The sequence below is a fragment of the Rhinolophus ferrumequinum genome, chromosome 3 (assembly GCF_004115265.2).
Source record: "Rhinolophus ferrumequinum isolate MPI-CBG mRhiFer1 chromosome 3, mRhiFer1_v1.p, whole genome shotgun sequence".
NCBI classification, from domain to species: Eukaryota; Metazoa; Chordata; class Mammalia; order Chiroptera; family Rhinolophidae; genus Rhinolophus; species Rhinolophus ferrumequinum.
This window is the reverse complement of record NC_046286.1, coordinates 29,082,767-29,105,131: the sequence shown is the minus strand read 5'-3', so window position 1 is coordinate 29,105,131 and position 22,365 is coordinate 29,082,767.

The following is a 22,365-nucleotide window of genomic DNA, read 5'->3' as shown; positions in this document are numbered from 1 at the left end:
CAATTTAATGCTGCTGGTATCAACAGTAAATATGTATACTTTCCTATACACATTCTTTCCTTCTTACTCCACATAATACAATAAATGCAAATAAAAAAAAAAAAGATTTGAAAAGCAAACAGGTTTTCAGAGGACAGCACAAATTTGAGTATCTTCTATGAAAATGTACAAATCCTTTAAATTAGTATGCTTTGGTACGACATACTTGCAAGAAAAATTAGTTCAAAGCAAGTAAGCATTTCCTAAGAGAGAGATTAAAATGCATTTCTGCAACCATTTATTGTAAATTTCTCTCATTCACATACAAACAGTACTACAATTCAATGTTGCTGCTTAGGTTGATTCTAAAGTTATACAATAGAACTACATGTTGAATATCTCTCTCTCTCTCTCTCTCTCTCTCTCTCTCTCTCTCTCTCTCTCTCTTTCTCTCTTTCTCTGTCTCTCTCTGTCTCTGTCTTTCTTTCTCTCTGTCTCGCTCTCTGTCTCTATCTATCTATCTATCTATCTATCTATCTATCTATCTATCTATCTATCTATCTATCTATCTATCTATCTATCTATATTCCTTTTATCTTCACAGATATTTGCTCTGACTTACTACAAAAACACCTGCCAAAAGGAAACAAAAGAAAAAATTAACAATTGGGACTACATCAAATTAAAAAGTTGTTTTTTTTTTCCTTTCTTTTTTTTCTTTCCCACAGCAAAGAAACCATCAACAAAATAAAAAGACATCCTACTGAACGGGAGAAGATATTTACCAATGATATTTCTGATAAGAGGATAATGCCCAAAATTTATAAAAAGCTCATACAACTCAACAACAAAAAGACAAACAATCCATTTTTAAAAATAGGGAAAGGACCTGAACAAACATTTCTCCAAAGAGGACATACAGATGGCCAATAGACATATGAAAAGATGCTCAAGTCACTAATCATCAGAGAAATGCAAATAAAAACCAAAATGAGATAACACCTCACACTAGCAGGAATAGTTATCATCAAAAGACAAATAATAACAAGTGTTGGAGAGAATGTGGAGAAAAAGGAACTCTCATACACTGTTGGTGGGAATGAATATTGGCGCAACCACTATGGAAGGCAGTGTGGAGGTTCCTCAAAAAATTACAAATAGAATTACCATATGACCCAGCAATCCCTCTCCTGGGTATATACCCAAAAAAATCTGAAAACATTTATCTGTAAAGATATATGTGCTTCTATGTTCATTGCAGCTTTATTTATGGTGGCCAAGACTTGGTAACAACCAAAGTGTCCTTTGATATATGAACGGAAAAAGAAGATGTGCCATATATATATATATATATATATATATATATATATATATATACACACACACACACACACACACAATGGCATACTATTCTGCCATAAGAAAATATGTGGTATATAAAACTGAAAGAAACAAAGGAACAAGACTAAAACGCATAGAAACAAAAACTCATAGACATAAACAATAGTTGAGTGGTTACCAAAGGGTAAGGGGGCAGAGAGGGAGTAGATGAGAGTAAAAGGGATATGATGATGGAAGGAGAACTGACTTTGGGTGGTGAACACACAACGTGATATACAGATGATGTATTACAGAACAGTACACCCGAAACCTATGTAACTTTACTAACCATTGTTACCTCAATAAACATTAATTAAAATAAGTAAACAAACAAATAAATAAATAAATAAAACAAAAGAATAGATAAAAAGCTTCCCACACAAGAGAAAGCTAAAGGAGTTCATCACCACAAACCAGTATTACAAGACATGTTAAAAGGACTTTTTAAGAAGAAGAAGAAAAAGCAGATCAAAAATATGAATAATAAAATGGTAATAATGACATATCTATCAATGGTTATTTAAAATGTAAATGAAATAAGTGCTCTAATCAAAAGACATAAGATAGATGAATGGATAAGAAAACAAAACCCTTACTTATGCTGTCTACAAGGGACTCACCTCAGATCGAAAGACACACACAAAGTAAAGGGATGGAAAAGATTTTTCATGAAAATGGAAACAAACATACAAAAAAGTTGGGGTAGCAATACATATACCAGACAAAATAGACTTTAAAACAAAGGCTATAATTAGAGACAAAGAACCCAGTAATCCCACTTTTGGGTATTTACCCGAAGAAACTCAAAGTACTACTTTGAAGGGACTTGCACATCCATATGTTCATTGCAGTATCATTTACAACAGCCAAGATGTGTAGGCAACCTGGGTGTTCATCAATAGGTGAATGGAAGAAGATGAGGTGGTACATATGTACTATGGAATATTACTCAGCCAAAAAATCGGGGGGAAAAACGAAAAAAGAAAAGAATTAAATCTTGCAATATGAAACATCATGTATAAACCTAGAGGGTGTTTTGCTGAGTGGAGTGAGTCAGACAAAAAAAGACAAATGCCATATATTTCACTTATATGTAGAATCTAAAGAATGAAATAAACAAATGAAACAGAAACACACTCATAGACATAGTGAACATTTTGAGGGTTGCCAGATTTGGGGGATGTGGAGTTCAGAGGATGGGTGAAAAAGGGGAAGTAATTAAGTAAAAATTGGTAGTTTTAAAATAATCATGGGGATGTAAAGCATAGGACATAGTCACTAATATAATACCTATGTATGTATGATGTCAGATGGGTACTATATTTATCGGGGTGATCACCTTGTAAATTATATAAATGTCTAATTACTGTTTTACATCTGAAGCTAATATAATATTGTACATCAACTGTAATGGAAAAATTAATAAAAAATTAAAAAGTGGTACATGTATATTATGGAAAATTACTTGGCCATAAAAATAACAAAATCTTAACCATTTGTGAGAACATGGATGGACCTAGAGAGTATTACTATGCTAAATGAAATTAGTGAGACAGAAAAAGACAAATAACATATTATTTCACTTATATATGGAATCTAAAAAAACAAAATAAATGAACAAGGAAAACAGAAACAAACTCATAGATACAGAGAACGTTTTGATAGTTGCCAGATTGTAAGGTAATTGGGAGGCTGAGAGAAAAAGGTGAAGGGATCAAGAAGTAGAAATTAGCAGTTACAAAATAGTCATGGTGATGTAAAGTACAGCACAGGGAATACTGTCAATACTATTGTAATAACTATGTATGGTGCCAGGTGGCTACTAGACATATGTTATATAAATGTCTAACCCCTATGCTATGCACCTGAATTTAATATAATATTGAATGTCTACTGTAATTAAGCAACATATTTTTAAAAAATAGAGCAATAATTGAAAAGCTGATGGGGTGAAAATTTGTAACTATATACTATGTCGCCAACTTTAGTAAAGGTGCTGGCACTCCGAAATTTCTAAGAATTGCCATACAGCTACTTTTTATAAATATCTATATATTTTTCTCTTGAAATATATTACTAGAAAATCACTTTTTAAAAAACATTCACAAACTTAATGACAGAACTTATGGCTCAGTGAAGACATGTGAGCAAAGACTTAATTCCAGAGAGACAGAGAGAAAACAGAAAAGAACAAAAAACAAATGAAAACAAAGGAAAAGAAAAAAGAAAGAAAGAAATATGAAAAGAAAGGAGAACAAAAAGAAAGAAAAATGTCCCTTTCTAGTAACTTGGCCTCAATTATCCTGGAAGTAACTGTAATCAACATTTAAAGAATGCTAGAAAATATTGTGGTGACATATTTTATTCTGACACAAACAATATTATAGAGTACTTTATAAATATTTCCTTAAACTCTTTGGGGTTCTTTAAAGACAAAGAAGAATCTACTGTAACTACACTTGAAAGTCCAGACAACAAACGAAAATAAAGCAAACAATAAAAATTTAGTTTGAATGACCTTAGTTGTACTTTGTGTAACAATTGTAAGAGTAGACATTTAACCTGGTGATATAAAAAAAATGGCAAAAATATGGGTAAAATAACTTGCATGTTAAATATTGTGGCCTTTCAGGCACTACTTGCAATATATGTGAGTAAATGTTATTGATAATCTCCTAGTGCTGATAGAACTATCTAGAATATAATAGAGACTCAATAAATAACCATTGAAGGAATGAATAAATAAATGAAACAAGCAACCATTCAATGAGAAGACTTTTGAAGTTATGGGTTGGACAAAATATAGATTTGTAACCTCTGGGTACTTGAACAATTTTGCTTCCATCTAAACTGTGATATGCCTCCTGTATCCCAGCCACTCCATTTTACTTATATTACTTAAATCCAGCTCCTGGATGAGTTATACCCCAGTGCTTACCTACTATATTTTACAACCTGAGCCAATAATTTTTAACACTCTTTTCCTCTATATAACAAAATTAACTTTAATAAAACTCATGTAATAATGATGAACATTCATTATCGTTCTGTGTTTTGTTTTAAAACAATTAAAATTATAAAATAACTAAATTTCAATGTTCAGATTTTGTTTAAATTCAGCAAAATATTTCTCGCATGAACTAAATTTTTGTTTATAAAAAATACATTATAAGTCACACTTTTTGTTCTTTTTTCAGTATCCCAGTATGTAAACATCTTCAAATGCTCAAATAGAAGGAAAACATGGAAGTGACTCAAGTTTAATTTCTTTGTTTTCACACAATGAGCTATCATTATTGATTTTGAATCAACTGTTTATGTAGCACACAGGGGTTGAAGACTCAAACTACACCAGAAACTGGTGGCAACTATCCTGATGCTTACTTAGTAAGCTAATACTTTAAAATCAAAATGCACTTGAGTCGGTAAATCTTTGTGTAAATCAACTGTTTACTGAGATTATCCAAATTAATTTCCATGTAAAATGAAAACATCAATGAAACTATAAGTAATAATATATGATAATTTGAAGTAAACATACATATTAGAAAACTTCAAAAGTAACTGTAGCAACTGTTTGGAATTAGACCAAGGAAATATTTTTTTCAGTATTCTATAACTAACTGATATCATTTAGAACTGCCCACACATGGTATTAATTAAAATGAAGCTGATTTTTAATTGGTTTATCATTGTTTTTAATGTCTCTGCTGAAAATGAACCCCTTATAATCTGCATGCAGAGAAAACTGATACTGTTTCCATCTTGTGCACCTGGTGATTCACTATCTTATAAGATTTACTTAAAAGCTAATTCTCTTATGAAGTCTTTGTTCACTATTACTAGGCAAAGCTAAATTCTGTTTTCTCACTAAACCTACAGCATAATTCATACAGGGAATTTTTCATTTTTCTTTGTAATTTTCTTTCTGCTACTGACCACCCCACTACAAACCTGAGTATAACATGTACATGCTATATATCTTTGGAGAAAAGATGACCACAGCAGAATTGAGTACTATGTGATTTTTCAGGGAATTGTATTCTAACCAATTGAAATAACCAGCTATCTGTAAGGACATTTATCATGAGATAATAATATCTCAAAAATTCTTAAAGAAACTGCAAAATATGATTTCATCATTTTATAACTTTTGTAAAATATAAAACTCTATGACCCCTTATGCTCATTTTGAATTTTTCTTAATTATGTTTTATTTCTGCTACAGATTGCTACTGGAAGAAGTAAATGCGCAAATAAAAGGAACATTTGAAAATATGTTCTAATTCACTAATTCCAGGTTCTTAAGAAAGTATAAAATAAAACAAGTAGGAATCTACTAGCAAAAATATAGCATTCCTAAACTTCATCGACCTCGTGGGAAGCAATTGTGCTTTTCCAATCTCCCACTTTCAAGATTCTAAGAAATCATGTCCAATTTAATTATGGAAAGAAGATAAAAGGTGTTAATGTTGGAAGTTGCATTGAGAGGAAGCTTCATTAAAGAAATCCAGATTAATGTGAAAATAATTCACCAATTCAATTACCTGAGAAAAAGAAGATGGGAGTTTCTAGTGTTATTGATGACTATAATGGAAAGAAGAAAGGAAACAAAGAGTTTAATTGCGTGTATGTGAGGAAACAAAACTAACTTAAATGAAAGCAAAGGTCAAGCCAGGTCTTCCCCAGACACAGAGATTTTTGAAAACATGTCTTGAAAGAGAAACTCAACTCTGAATAATAAACTAACAACTTTCAAGAAAAGGAGCAATTATTAATCCAAGGTTATGTAGTTCCATGAACTTCATTGCAATAGTCTGTAAAGCAGTATATTTTGTTTGAGATTTGTGAGTTAATAAACTGTAAAAAGCTTTTCTTCATAACATTTTATTGTCTTTTATCAAGATACTATTTTACTCTGGGAACTAATGTCTATAGGTGAAATCTACCATTTTGGGGCAGGTTGGCTCCTGAAGCTAGTATTAACTGCAGCAACAACTGTAAACAAAAAACTCATGGGAATTTCTGTTTAATGGGAAGCAAACATTTATATTTTATATTTCCGAAAGTCCATTCCATGAGAATAAATTAACCACATTTTAAAATCGTAACCCACTTATTTCAGAAGTAGTGCATGTTTAATAAGAAAAATCTTTAAATGTTCAATTAGAAATGTTTTTTTTTTTTTTTTAAAGAAAATCACCCTTAAATAGAATCAGACAGGCAAAATCATTGCAGATATTTTAATGCTTAGTCTTCTGGTCTCTTCTCTAAGGTTATGTAGAATATAAATACTTGAAAGTGCTATCATGTACTACATACTATTTTATATTATATACTGTAATATATACATATAGTATCATGCACATGCTATTTACAACATATACTTTTTATTTTTATATGCCAGAAATATATTCCATGATATAATCAAGTATACTACTAAATTAATTTACTAGTTCCATATAAGAACCCTCTATTTGACCATAATTTATTAATGCATTCTTTTATTTGGATTCATTTAGTTTCTTAATAAATACAATAAAATAAAATAGCATCTATTGCCAGCAAGCACTAGACACTGCTCTGTATTATGCATTGGAAAGCAGGCCACTAGCAACCAGTAATGTGTATGCAGTAGGACCCCAGTTGCTGGTGAGCCAATAGGATTTCAGATCATGCAGGTCTGTGGAGTCTCATTTGGGTAACCCAGGCAGACAGCTTCATACAGGTTATACAAGGTTCTGATTTTTCTTTTAAGGGACTCCAGAAAAGCTACCACTGGCCAAAGTCAGCAAGGTCACGGAAGACATTATTCACCTTTTGAACACCCTGTTTGTAGTAGTGTTCAAGTAGTGTAGTAGTATGTTTGTAGTAGTCCCATGCTTATGAACCCTAATTCCCAAAGGGAAAGCTACAGCGTACTGAGGATCTTTTCTAGCTGCAGCTGGAGCTAATTTACAGTCATGTAAGCTAGGCAACTTCAATCACAATCACTTGCTCAAGTCTTAAATTCAGAAGGATACAACCTATGAAGGAGACTCCTTGAGGATTCCATTTTGCTGATGTATGTGGCACAGGATGTCCAAATTTGAACACATTAATGGTTACAAAGTTGAGTTTCAGGCACAGAGGAAGCATTTTTTTGTTAGCAGAAGCAGTAAATCCAAGTCCTGACTCCAATTCGAAGTTCTAACAACAGGGCAACTATAGCATTTTGAAATCCTAGAGCCAATTCTATAGAATTACATTTATAGTCATTTTATCCTGGCAGCTTAGTCTTGAGCCTGGTTCTCCATCTCTAAACATATCTATGCCTGCTCAATATCCTTCACGTATTTTTTTCCCCAGCTTAATCAGCTATGGTCAGCTTCTTTTGCATATAACTAAAAACCCTAATCAAGACAGAAATTTGTTCTAGAACAGCTGTCAACCAAAAAATTACATAGAATCTAAAAGTTTTTAAAATTGGTTATCTGGCCTAGATGAAGATGATGGATATAGAAATCTTAAATATTAATAATAGATAGGAGTCTTACTAACTAATGATAATGGAGGAATGGTTAAATTTTCTGATGTGGTCAAGAAAGCAGTGCCCAAGTCTTCAGGAAACCAAGGGACTATTGATAGAGAATAAAGTGAATAGCATGAGGTAGTCGAGGATTTTGAGGTAAGTTGATTGATTCTGAGTCCATTAGGCATTAAAAGGGGAAAAAATAGCAAAACAAATACAAGAAACAACCTCAAACCCTAATTTCTCACATAAAGGCAAAGAACGATCAAAACATATCTAGAAATATGTTTAAAGAAGACCATGTGCAACAACCATGACAGAAAAGAGGAGCACCAAATTAAAATTTTATTTTACTAGTTCCAGCTCTTGAAATACTATAGGGTCTTGATTGAGTCAATTTCTTTGCAAAGTGTTGCCGGTTTCCACTCTTTCACCAAACTCTTCCTGAAAAGTTTCCAGATATAAAACTAGAATAAGATTCCAGAACATCCTAGAATTCTCTACCACATGAATTAAAAGAGACTGTTTATTTATAGTAGATGAAACCTGGAAAGAATTGTGGCAATGATTTGAGGATGCTAAACCAAGAGAATCAATTGCCTATGTTCTTGTTCAATGATATATCCTGAGAACGTAAAACAGTAGCTGATACTTAATATGCACTCAGGAGTTTTGAGTAAGAGTGCTAGTTCTAGCAGATATGAAGTGCATGTAGTTACTGACCATATGAATTAGGTGTGATGTGTACAATGGTTCACACCCTCAATAAATCTGGGTGTACGTGAAACTCACCAAAAGTATTATTTAGACATTACTGATGCCCAGTCTCCACATCCCAGACTGCTATTTAAATTGTGTGGCAGGGCACCAAAATTGTCATTACGGAAGAGCTTCTCATGTGATATACATTAAGGGATTCTAAGAATTATTAAGAAAGTAATTTTGGAGTAGATGCATTTTATGTACCCACATAATCCACACCAAACTACATCCCTGAGGAGCTGCCAGAATATATTCATTTCTCCAAGGTTTTGGAAATTATTAATAAGGGAAGTGTGAATGTCATTGAAAGTGCCAATTTCTATTATCCATAAGCCAAAGTTACCCAGAGCAGCTGTTGCTGTAGAAGAAATTAGTTTTATTTTTCAATGTAAATAATGGAAGCAAAAGGTAAGGAGAGTGTCATGCAGGGACTCTGGTCCCACTGCCCGCATAAGAATGCAGGAACAAAAATGGACCCACAGATAGGGGAGTCAGACCACTATATTCTCGATGGAGGCTGGGTTGGACACAAAAGCAAACAGCTGTCAGTACCCCAACAAAGGGTCTTCCTGCACCACAGTCTCCCTGACAGGAAGCAAACATATGCTAGTTCCACTACAGGGTGGTATGTTCCCAAGCAAACAGTCAAGCAGTCCATCAAATCAGGGATGGAAGGCAATTCCCCATAGTCCACAGTCATTCACCAGGGCTATGCATTGGCCTCACAATGTGTGCCCTCTCTGCAGGGCGAGGGCTCCAAGTCCTCCCCAACCTGGGGGTGAGGGATGACGTTGACCTCACCCGCCTCCTCCACCACGGACTCAGTAAGTGTTTCCTCCTGGGACTACAAGTCCCACATCGGGGCTGCCTCAGCAAGCGCTTCCCAGCCCATACTGCCGCAATGACCTTCGCTGTCTCTGACCTATGCTGGTCTGAGAACTGTCCACATCTTACCACCCCTCCATGGGGGTCCAGCTCTCTGGCAGCTGCACAGCTCTTTGAATGTTGGTCGGAGAACTATCCACTGTCCTCTCCTGCTCCTCCTGGTCTTCCTGCGACTGAGAATTCATACACACAAACTGCTCCACCACCCTTCAGAGAGCTTTGACCGGCACCATACCCTGCTTACTGGGCCATGTGTCATGCAGGGACTCTGATCCCACTTCTTGCATAAGAACTCAGGATATGCCGAGGCCAAAACGGAACAACAAGGGAGTCATAGATAGGGGAGTCATACCTCTATATTCTCGATGGAGGCTGGGTTGGACACAAAAGTAAACATCTGCCAGTACACCAACGAGGGGTCTTCCTGCACCCTAGTCTCACTTGCAGCCAGGTGAGACACAGGAAGTAGGATCCACACGATCTGCAATACGCCATCCACAATTTCTAACCCAACTTGCTAGTCACAATCTGCCGTCCAATTCTCTGTCAACCAACCAACCAACCAACAAACCAACCCCTAATATAGCCACAGCAGTTTATATTAGTGGCTAATGGCTAACCAGTAACAGCTGATGTCCACCCAGCCATGGTGGATGGCCGTCTATTACAGCTGATGGCCACCTAATAACCAAGCCAGCACCTTTCCACATGAGGCCCAGAGCCTGGAAACTGCTCTCTGGGATTCTGTCCCCACAGGGAGCATGGCTACATTAATAGCAAATGAGATCAGATTGGTAATCAGAATGGTGTGGCCTAGCAGACTCTCCAATGGTAGCTAATTTATCTTGGAATTGCTCAGACCAAAAGAGATGGTCAGCTTGCTAAATTCATACTTGATTTACAAAACTGAAAAATGTCCGGGTCCGGTGAACAGAGATTTAATTGAGTGAAGATAACAGAGTGTAACGCAGGGACTCAGCTCTCGCTTTCCAGACAAGAACGCAGGGTATGGTGAGTACAAAAAGGAACAACAGAGCCATAGATAGGTGAGTCATACCATTATATTCTTGATGGCGGCTGGTCGAGACACAAAAGCAAACATCTGCCAGTACCCCAACGAGGGGTCTTCCTGCACCCCTATGTCGCTGGCGGTTGGTGAGATACAGGAAGTAGCGTCAACACAATCCGCAATCCACCATCCTTGCTAACCGCACTTGCTAGGGGCAATCCATAGTCTGCTTCTCTGCCAAACCACCCAACAAATGCAGCCACAGCATCTATATCAGTGGCTAATGGCTAACTGGTTACCGCTGATGGCCATCCAGTACCCGAGCCAGCACTTTTCCATGTGAGGCTGAGAGCCTGGAAACTGCTCTCTGGGACTCTGTCCCCACACAGAGCAAATCCTGTTCATAGACAGAGCCCCTTGAGTAAAGTGGAGGCTGGGAACACTTTATTGTGTCACAACTATAGAGGACACCTCTGCCCCTTACTTCTTGCCTGGAACATGGGCCTTATTTTTAGGCATGTAGTGTCTTGCATGGTGGACTTAAGACAATGAGAAAAACAAATGTGCAAAAGGTGATGCCGCCCAAGGATGGTGGGGGCCCAGAGCCTCGATGGTATTGTTAATTGAAGTACAGCTACACGCTGGCTGTTACGAGCATAGTTTCAAGCACAGGGATGCCTGAGCTCAAATCCAAGCCCTAGTACTTACTAGCTGTGCGACTTTAAGCAAGATACTAACCTTCTTGTTACCTATGTGTTCCCATCAATAAAACAGAGATAATAATAGTACATATTTGTGTAGATCTGAGGATTAATAAGAACTTTGAATGGTGCCTGGAACACAACAAATGCTATTGGAATGGCTTGTTTTTTTTATGAGTATAAGCCTGGACTTTAAAATTCTGACTTTTTTTTTTTTAATTGCATGAGCTACATGATCAACTCTTTGTGTAAGCCACTGAGAAAGGTTTTCTGCAGATGAAATTCAATTCTGAATAACACAATTATGTAAAAAAAAATACAGTAATTACCAGAGAAGAAGAGAGCTATACATGCTCATTGTACTCATCTGTGCAGACATATATAGTTTTTGGATCGTCTGAAATAGGCTTACGTTTAAAGAGTTAATGAAAAGACATTTTTACAAATATAAGTATAACACCTTGTTCTTTTGAAACGGCACCTTTGAGCGTTGTAAATATTTGTGCAAATTGACAAAAGCTTTCATGAAAGAGATCAACTTGAAGTTTTGTTTAAAAGAATTATGTGATCCCTTAAATTAGAAAGAGATTAAGAGATTAAAGTCCATTTAATATTCAAGATTTAGCTCTTAGAAATAAAAGACAAGTAAATTTCAGGAAATGTGAAACTGACACGGGGAAACACAGGGTTGACTGAAATGAAGCATCTTAAATTTTGAATACCAGTGTGTTGGATATATTCTTTGTTCAAAACAGAAACGAGGTAAGTTTTCTTTTCAATGGACAGTGTAAAAGGATGGAGAATAAATTCTCACATAAGAGAGTAAAATATCTAAAAAAAAATACAAATAAATAAAAATAATAGAGTAGTGTGAAAGTAAGAAACACCTTCTGGAAACAAATCTGAATTGTAACAGTATCTTCACTGAGATGATCAATAAGATGAACTCCTTAGCCCCATACATCTGATTGTAAAGAAAGGACCACTGAGTGATATTTGAAGGGATGCAATTTTCCCAACAATCTGCTTATTTAGTTTCTGAGTAACAAATTGAGTTAGATGGGAACTGTAATTTAGAAGAAGCTGCTTGGGGATAGCATGACATAATTTAAATTATAGGCTAGGGAGGGATATGTATCACTATCCCTAACTCTATCCATATCTATAGCTAACTAGCATTATTGACAATTGGATGATGAATGGCATATTTATAAATCATATTTGAAACACAAAATATATTTAACCCACTTTTAGATCTTATTTTATAAGTCAATGGAGTGAATTCATCAAATGGTCATTTTATGCCTCCTCTTGTCAATATCTTGTAATAATTATGTATTTGATGCTGTAACATAACACAGCAGTTGTCTTTTCAGTTTATACTTGAAGCCTTTAAAGTTATTAAATAATCTTTTCCCCTTTAGTGTGTCTTACTATGTAGCTGAACTAATTTTCAGCATCATTGCATTTAAAATAGTGTTTTGACCAGCTAACTAGTCAAGTTTTATAATGTCATTTAGAAGCCACCATGATAGCTATGTCAATCAGGATTTTTATTATAATAACTCCAGCCATGATCATTTGTTATTTCCTTCAGGTATTTCATTTCTAATATTTCTGATAAACAGCAAAAGTTCTTTAAACTTGTTTATGTAGGTGGGTACCACATGAATTCATCTACTCTATGTAGGTTGCAAGTCGGCTTCAGTATGATCAATATTGTTCATGTGCGTCATATCAGACATGGAGCCTGGGAAATTCTGCCTTATGTATGTGTGGTAGGGAACAAGTAAAACATGATGGTATTCACACACGAATGTGCCTGGATTTCAATTATTATGGGAATTGAAATATGATTTGAACACTGAACTAAACTGCTCAAGAACTCCCATTGTTTCCAAAATGAAGCACCAAATAGAACCTTTCTCTACTGCCTGTTTATAACTGACTGATTACAATGTAGGCAAATTGCCAAAGAAAGACAAAAAGTATCAACATTTCCTTGGCCATCCCATAATACACACATTATGTTTGAAAGTAGCAGCATTATTCTTCAAAACTTAGAATCTTAAATAGAGGTGATATCACTTCAAGGTAAGAACTAAGCACCACAAGAGAAAACCTGCACATTTTATACCCCTTATAATGTATTAGCATCTTTACAAAAGCTAACTCGTTGTGCCTTTTGCTTAAATTACCTACAAGATATAACTTCACGCTTGCATTATCAATTAAACTTATTGTTATTAGCCGTTCATTTAGTGAAGAAAAATAAAATACTGCATTTTCCTTGTAAGAAACTAAAATTTACACAAAATTTTTAATAATCATTTAACTTAATCATTTTCAATATTTCCTTTATTTTGGACTACTATACCTATGAAGAGAATAACAGCTAAATGTCGTCTTAAGAAATATGCTTAAATATATATATACATATATATACACACACATATATATATACGTATATATATACATATATACATATATACATATATGTGTGTGTGTATATATATATATTTTTTTTTCTTTTTTCTGAAATAGAATAGGAAGTATTTTTGCTATATGTGGAATGTATCTAAGCGACAAAACAGGACTGCCTCATAAAGAATATAGAGAAGTGAAACATGAGATATCCATTGCTGCTATTTTGTTACAGGTTCTCTAAGATTAGGCATATTTTTGGCAAATGTTGACAGCTGAACACTGCCAGCTTACTGTCTGTAAGGTCAATGCAGTTTTTGAATCTGGAAACTACACTGAATTTGAAAAGCAAAAATTGCTTCATCAGCAACTCTTCAACATGAACAATTAAATCCAGATAGATAAATAGAACAGAACAGCCTATTAAAAGGCTGTTGACCATAAATAGTCTCAACTTAACTTCATGATCTTCATTACAGACATATAATTAACCAATTGAGAATAGTTTCAGAGGTATTAGATAGAAAAGTACATACACTGGGATGCTTTCTGCATAAGTAACAGGATACTTGTCCATCAGATCATATCTAATTAAGACATTTTGTTATTTCAAAAAGAAAAAAAAAACAATAAAAAATAGAGCTGTCAAAGGAGAAGATGAAATAGCCTTTGGGTATATAATGCAGAGTATACTGCAGAAGAGAATGTAGTCAATAAAATATTAAATCTAGAATAATGTAAAAGTTTTTAAATTGGTGATAGGAAAATGGTGTCAAAAATTTCTTGGGTTTTCCTTTTGATACTAAACCTAATATATAATTTAATAAAACCTTTTGTAAAATGTAAATGTATTAATATTATTTTTAACTAAACTATTGGTTTATCTTGGGGCCAGGGGGCCACCTAGTTAAGAATTAGTTGGTTAGCTAAGAACTAGTGGAACAATCCCTCAGAAACCCCTAACCCGTCTCCTGCAAGAACATATGCCAATCCCATCATACTACCAAGCCCCACTCACTTGATGTATCTTATGTCAAGAATGTCTGAATGTCTTCACCAACAGTCTACTCTTTGGGGTTATTCACAAAATTCCAGATTCTGGTTTGGGGAAGGAGGACTTCCATGCCAAGTAGTTTCAAAGCTGCTATCACAGACTTAGAAAGTACTTGCTAATTTCTCAGTCAGCCTACCTGTTTCTGGTCCACAAGCAAGGATAAAGGTCAAATTTCTCTGGTGTCTGTAGTATTGTTCAATTAAATGTGCTTTTTGAGGGAATATTTAACATGATAACCAGAAGAGCAAGTAAAATCTGGTACCTAAGTTTTCTGTTAATCATCTCTCATTACTGTTATGTATGTGCTTCTTGCTGCTGGTATATCAGTAGTGTAGTGGGCGGGTGCCTGTAAGGCACCATCACATGACTGAGAAGCATAAGATAGAGGAAGTTACTTGGGTCTTTAGATAACACTCACATTCTGTAGGGTATGTTCAGAGGGCTTAAGACCATCAGCCTGCGGCAACCCTGCTTATGTTAATGCCCCTCCACCCAGCACAAAAATGTATATAACCCATGATTGAGCTGCAATAAAGAGAGACTTGATCAGAACTCCTGTCTTGTCTCCGGTCTTTGTGTCTCCCATTTTCCTCCCTTCTAGGTGCTTCGGGGTCCCTCGTGTAGTGTCCCGCGGGTCGGGACAAGTAGAGACAATAGCAGACATAGTAATAGCAATAGAAACAATAGAAACAATATGTGTGTTTTTGTTTTGTTTTGTTTTTGTTCTGTTTTGTTTGTTTGTTTGTTCTCATTCTCATGCTTGGAACCTGTGACAACTGAATTAACACCATCTCTTCATCTGCTACCCAGAAATCTTATATTTTTCCATAAATGCAGAGTATACATTTTTACCAGTTGACTTTGTGGTCATCAGTGTCATCTGTGAGACTTCCTTTGGTCTATGAAATGTGTGTAAAATTTAAGATTGTGCCAATTCTGAGCATAACCTTAGAAAACATTGTATGTTTCCACTTGCTCTCTTATGCTCTGCCTCTGTAATAACAAGAATATGCCCCAGCTAGCCCACTGAACACATGAGCAAATTAACGAAGGATTTATGGTTGAGACTTGTACCCAGATAAATCTTGGAGCAAAGACCAGCTGAGACCACCCAAGTCTTGTCTATATCTGGCAATGTCCTATGAACAAAATGATCATTTTTGAAGTCAGTGAGTTTGAGGATGATTTGTTACACAGCATAGCTAGCTTGCTCTCTCTCTTCTTTCTCATTCACTGTTTGTGTGTGTGTGTGTGTGTTTGTGTGTGTGTGGTGTGTGTGTTTGTTTTTTTCCCATTCAAGGATAAATTTTAGAATAATTTTGTGTTATGCCAATACTTCTGGAACTTGGGATGCTTTGAATTCTGATAAACAAGGTCCAGTAGCAAATGGGGGAAAAGTAGAATCTTGTAGTTAAAAGAAAAAAAAAAATTTCCCTTTTCCACAGTTGCTGTAATGACTTTCACAGATCTTTTTGCAATTTTACTATCTGAGATTGAGGGTTTCTAAGAAGGTCCTTATACTATGTAACACAGAAGAACCATTAAAATATGTTAAAAGAAAAAAAAAAAGAAAAACTATTGCTGTGTGTGCATTGAAAATATTATTAAATTATGATATTTCCTGCTCTCTAAATTTTTAAACATTTTGCACTAGGGACAGAAATCAAATCCTTGGATTTCCTAAAGCTCAAATCAGCTATAATATTTTACATGGCACTTTTACGAGACAGTCAAGAAGCTCTAGATAACATAGTTCTATTCTTATTTTATTGATCAGGAAAGTGAGCACAAAAATGTTAAACAACCTTTTGCCAAAAAAGGAAGCAGCCAGGAATTATGATGCTTCAAAATTTCGGTTTCGATTCAATGTCTACTATATAGAATGATGGGGAAAGTTGAATAGTAATACTTTCTGCCTCTGTAGAACATTCAAAACATTATGCAGGCCTTTATGCATCCTTTTACTTCCCTGTGAGATTGGATAATCAAAATGTTTTATAGATAGCACAATGAATCACAGTGATTTGTATTACATTTACAAAAGGCCTTACTCATCAAAACCATCCCCAGGAATTTCCTATTAACCCTCAGCATTTGCAAACCAACAACATTTCTAGCTAAAAAGGTTTCAGTATCCTGTAAGTTAACATTCAAATTCAAAGTTTAATGTATAGATTTATTTCTCTTTTTCTTATTAGACTGCTGCATATTTTGTAATAAGTGAAGTTATTATACCTTTCTTTAGAGCCTTATTTAGTTCTATGATTTTAGAATCAAGTCAATATGTATTTTTGAACAGCCAAAATTTTTAAATGTGAAAAAATGTTTTGATTGTTTTACAGATATAAAATAGTCATATTCAGTTTTTTAAAGGAAAACTGAGGTAACCAGATTAAGCATCACAAAAAAGAAAATATTACATACTCTGAGTAAAATCAGTTCAACACACAATTGCTAATCACAAGAATGCCATAGTCCCTTTCTAGCAGCTACTTCACTGAAAATACTGAGAAGTGTTAAGTTCTGTACTTACAAAGTATCTTTCTCATTACAAGTGCCCATATTTACTATTGTTTCTTCATAAAAATTCCACATAGCATTTAAATACAAATATTGAAGATAGTCATGACTAATGTAGAGAATGGACCTACAGGATACTTTTAGATTTTATTCTACATATTACTTCCTTTGATATTTTTCTATGAATGTTGATGATCATATGATGTATCCTATTAGAAGATCTGAGAGTGTGGGGCAACGAATACCAGAGAAGATTTGAGGAAAGTGGCAAATCTCCAAATGTTATGCAGAGGAGAACTGGCAAAGAAGCAAACTTAGGAACACAGGAAGTTTCTAAAGCACTTAGAAAATAAAGGAGAAATTTACATTGGTACAAATCATAACTGAATAAGTGTTTTTATACCACCAGGCAAATGACCTGGAAGTAGCAGTGGATTAATCCAGGGTTACACTCTTTCTTGATGTGTTTCCTGGAAAGCAAGAGAGCTGGAAGTTGTATCAAGAGAGCTGAATTGATAAATTATGGGATCTCATTGGAAAACAACAATAGTATGAAACTAATAGAGTTATGAAAAAGACACTGTGGAAATAATTCTAGGTTACCATGAAGTCAAAGAATAGTGTTAAGAAGGAAGTGAGAGAAACAGAAAATAGATTTTCTTGGAAACATGGGGGTTTAATATTTTGTTGTGAAGATGTCGTGTGGAGCTGAACTGAAGAATATTAAAGTTGAGCAAGAAATATTATAATTATTCATATAATAATAACCACACACTGGCTTTTCTCTTTTAAATGAGAGTACTGATCTTATGAGACCCTAAAAACATATGTATAATAGAGTATAGGATACAAACTAAACAATTCATAACATATTAAAAATTGTTTTTTATATTTTCCTTACTGCTTGGTTGAAATGTAGACTCTAAAAATGTATAGATTTCTGTGTAAAATAGAGGTGTTTTGTGACCCAAATAATTATATCACTACAACTTGGTTTTCTTTTCCTCCATTTTCATCTTCTTTCCTTTCCCTTCTCTTACAATAGTACTCATAGTTCTCAATCACCACCAGAATTTTTCCAGGCTTTCTCACATTTACAGAGGGACTTCACATCCTAGGATCATCTGTGGATAAATAATTATTATAGTGGAATTCACACAGCAAGCGTACTCCCCAGTTAAAGTGATGTTGAAGATAAGAAACTTAGCTAATTATTTATTAATGTAATATTATGTGTTTTTAAAAGGGAGAGACAGTATTTAGGAGTATAAGAAACTGGGCATAAATATGAGAACAAGAGAAAAGATGTATAATGGAAGAACTGCACAGGCACCACAACAATTGAATTACTTACAGCTACTATAAACAAAAACTATTGATTGACTCATTAAGAAAAATTTTACTCAGCCTTTTTCAAAGTCCAGCACGTCATTGATGGGGATATGAAAATGAGTAAGTCCTTGCTTTTTTACTCAATATAGTCTAATCTTGTATGAGAATTGACAAATGATTTTACCACTAAATATGAAAAGTCTATAGTCACATTTTAGTATTTTTCTGCAATTACTATGGTGCATAGGAAAAAATCCCTTTAACAATATTTGTAGTATTAGCAATTTCAACGTAGAAAACTATTTAAGTGATCACTGTAAGAATAAGTAGACTTTTTTCAAGGTAGATATAGAGTAACAAACCAGAGTGTATGAAGTACAAACCCCTTTTCTACTTTATACAAACCCTAATTTAGATACTAAATGACGGTTGGGTAGAGTGCATGCTCAGGATACTATGTACTATATGTGTTAAATTGGTGCTAAACTATAACTCTATGGGATCTTTATTAAATATTTTATATGCCATATATGAAATTAATTAAAATTGTTATATTAGTTGATATTTTATACTAATTGGTTTATATTACATATTATATTTTATATCTTAATATTTAATACTTTCATATTTGCATCATTTATATTATACTTATATTTATTACATATTGCATTATGTGCTCTATAGTAAATTATATAAAATGTATATGACATATATATTATGGGTATTTTTTTATGTTTCTATTCTTTGTACATCCTAAATTATGTTTCATGTTGATACATACCATATATTTAATACACTATGAAATATAAACATAGAAATTATTTAATAAATGTAAAATATATGGTTATGCGTGATTATATGTATAATCACATGTAAAATATGACTAATACAACACAAAAAACATTATTCATGAAGGCAATAATGCATAAACTGAATTTCATTAAAATTAAAAACTTCTGCTCTGCAAAAGACTGTATTCAAGAGAAAAAGACAAGCTACAGAGTAGAAGAAAACACATGCAAAACACATCTCATAAAGAGGGCTGTAATCCAAAATATATTGAGAGCTTGTAAAAGTCAGCAATAAAAAACAAACAACCCCATTAAAAAACGGGCCAAAGGCCAGAACTGAAACTCACCAAAGAAGAATACAAATGGAAAATAAGTACATGAAATCATGTTCCATATCCTTTGTCATCAGGTAAATGAAAATTAAAACAATAAGCACCACTACACACCCATTAGAGGGCCAAAATCCAGAACACTGAAAACACCAAATGCTGACAAGAATGTGGAGCCACAGGAACTTTCATACATTGCTAGTGTGAATGCAAATGGAACAGCCACTTTGAAAAACAGTTCGGAGGTTTCTTACAAAGCTAAATATTTTTACCATGTGATCCAGGAATTTAGCTCCTTGGTATTTACCCAAAAGAATTAACAAGTTATGTCTACCCAAACCTGTATTCAGATGGTTATAGAGCTTTATTATATTTGCTGAAACTTGGAAGGGACCAAGATGTCCTTTCGTAGGTGAGTGGATAAAGTATGCACATCTAGATAATTGAATTCTCATTGCTAAAAGAGAGCACTATCAAGCCATAAAAAGACAGGGAGGAAGCTGAGAAGAAATCAACTGCTCACCTGCCATCACCATATACAAAACTGACTCTGGGTGGTGAACACACAATGAGATATATAGATGCTGTATTACAGAATTGTACATCTGAAACCTATGTAACTTTACTAACACTTGTCACCCCAATAAATTTTAATTAAAAAAAAAAGGAAAAAAAGAAACCAATTTGAAAAGATTACACAATATGTGATTCCAACTATATGACTTTCTGGAAAAGGCAAAATTATGGAGACAGTAAAAGCATCAGTGTTTGTTAGAGGTTAGTGGGAGGAAGGTATATGTAAGCAAAGCAGAGATGGTTTTTAGGGCAGTGAAACTACTCTATATGATATTATAATGATAGATACGTGCATTATACATTTTTATAGCCACTGAATATAACTCCAAGGGTGAACCCTGAGGTAAATTCTGGACTTTGGCTGATAGTGATATATAAAATAGGTTTATAGATTATAACTAATGTATCACACTGCTACTGGATTTTGACATTGAAAGAGGCTGTGCATTATGTGGAGGTAGGTGATATATGGAAAATGTCTATATCTTTCCCTCAATTTTGCTATGAATCTAAATTTGCTCTAAAAGTGAATTATATTAAAAATATAGGGTTTCAAATTATATGAGACTTCTTTTGTTTTAAAATATATATCTAACATTATATCAACAAAAGTTAATCTTTCACAATCATAACAGAAATGTGTGCACATTCATTTCAAATGTACATAAGACTTATATTACATTTATTCCATTGACATAATCTCTGTCAGAAGGAAAATACTGACTCCACATTATAATGGAAATGATTAGATGCTACAAAATTGCAGGCTTTGCAATTGAAACTAAGAGTTTGTTTCTATTTAAATCAACTGGTGACTAAATATGAATCTTGTCTGATCATGTTTCCATTTTTCTTTTTTAATATATTGTCTATTTGGGCTTTATTTATGAATTTGATTTAAAAATTAAAAATGAACTGTAAATTGACTATTAAAATCTTCGTAGATCTAGTTAATAATTCCAAATGAATCTGAAGTCTCAGGTTTTGTTAGTAGTATACTACAAAGTAGGATTTAAACACATTTGGTCATACATAAAAACAATTATTGATTAGAGAAGTCCATGTTGTAGATAAAAATAAAACATCAATATGTATTCATCAGTCATTTAATTGTGGAACAATTTTCAGTGACGTAAAAGAAAAAAGTGGACTTCTTCAAGTTTTAACTAAAATAATGCTATTGGATATAGTAAGTGATATCTTCAAAGCTACAGCTTTTATTCATATATATATATATATATAATATATATATATATCTTCTACAATCATGATAACGTAGTATTTATTTCTATTTTATTGTGTACATTTCCTATAAATTGCCTGTAATGAACAATGGATCAAATAAGATTATGACTGAAAGATCAAACAGATAAACCTGTTTAATTCTCAGGTTTTATTCATTTCTGTAATAACACCAGCTGGTTATCCATATATCATAAAATTTAGTCATAGAATGACTATATTTTAACAGATTATGCCTAATATTTTCTTATTTTCAGTTATCATTTTAAAAAGCTATTGAACTCCAACTCTCTGCTAGCCACTTTGAAAGGCATTGGGATACATATATAAATATAGTTTGAACCTAGAGTATGTTACTAAATGTAAAAATACCACTCATTTTTTGATTTATGTAAAATTTACTTCGGGAGTTTTTAAAACTGAAAAATAAATCAGTCATTTTCCTCTGTAAATTGTATTTATTATGTCCTAATTTCCTGAAAATGTAAAAAAGGCAAAATCTCAGAGAAGCAGGTGCTGTAAACAGGATATGACATGTAGTCTTCATTGACTTGCTTTCTCTGACAGAACTTTTAATTAGTTTTACAAGACGCTGATTGAAAATGCAATTTTTTCCTTCAACATCAGATGTGCTGTTGCACATCTTTTTCTACTTTTATAAGGGTAACAAATGATCATTTTCTTCTAAACTTCCCCACAACCATCCGTCCAAGGACATTTAAAGAATAAACGGTTGTCATTTTATCAATTACTAATGTCAATCATTTTAGAATAAATTAGATAAGGTGTTCTTAATAAGGAAAGTATGTTACTGTTGATATTTTAAGTTAAGATACATGTGGATTTTTATAAGAATGCCAAGAAATAATT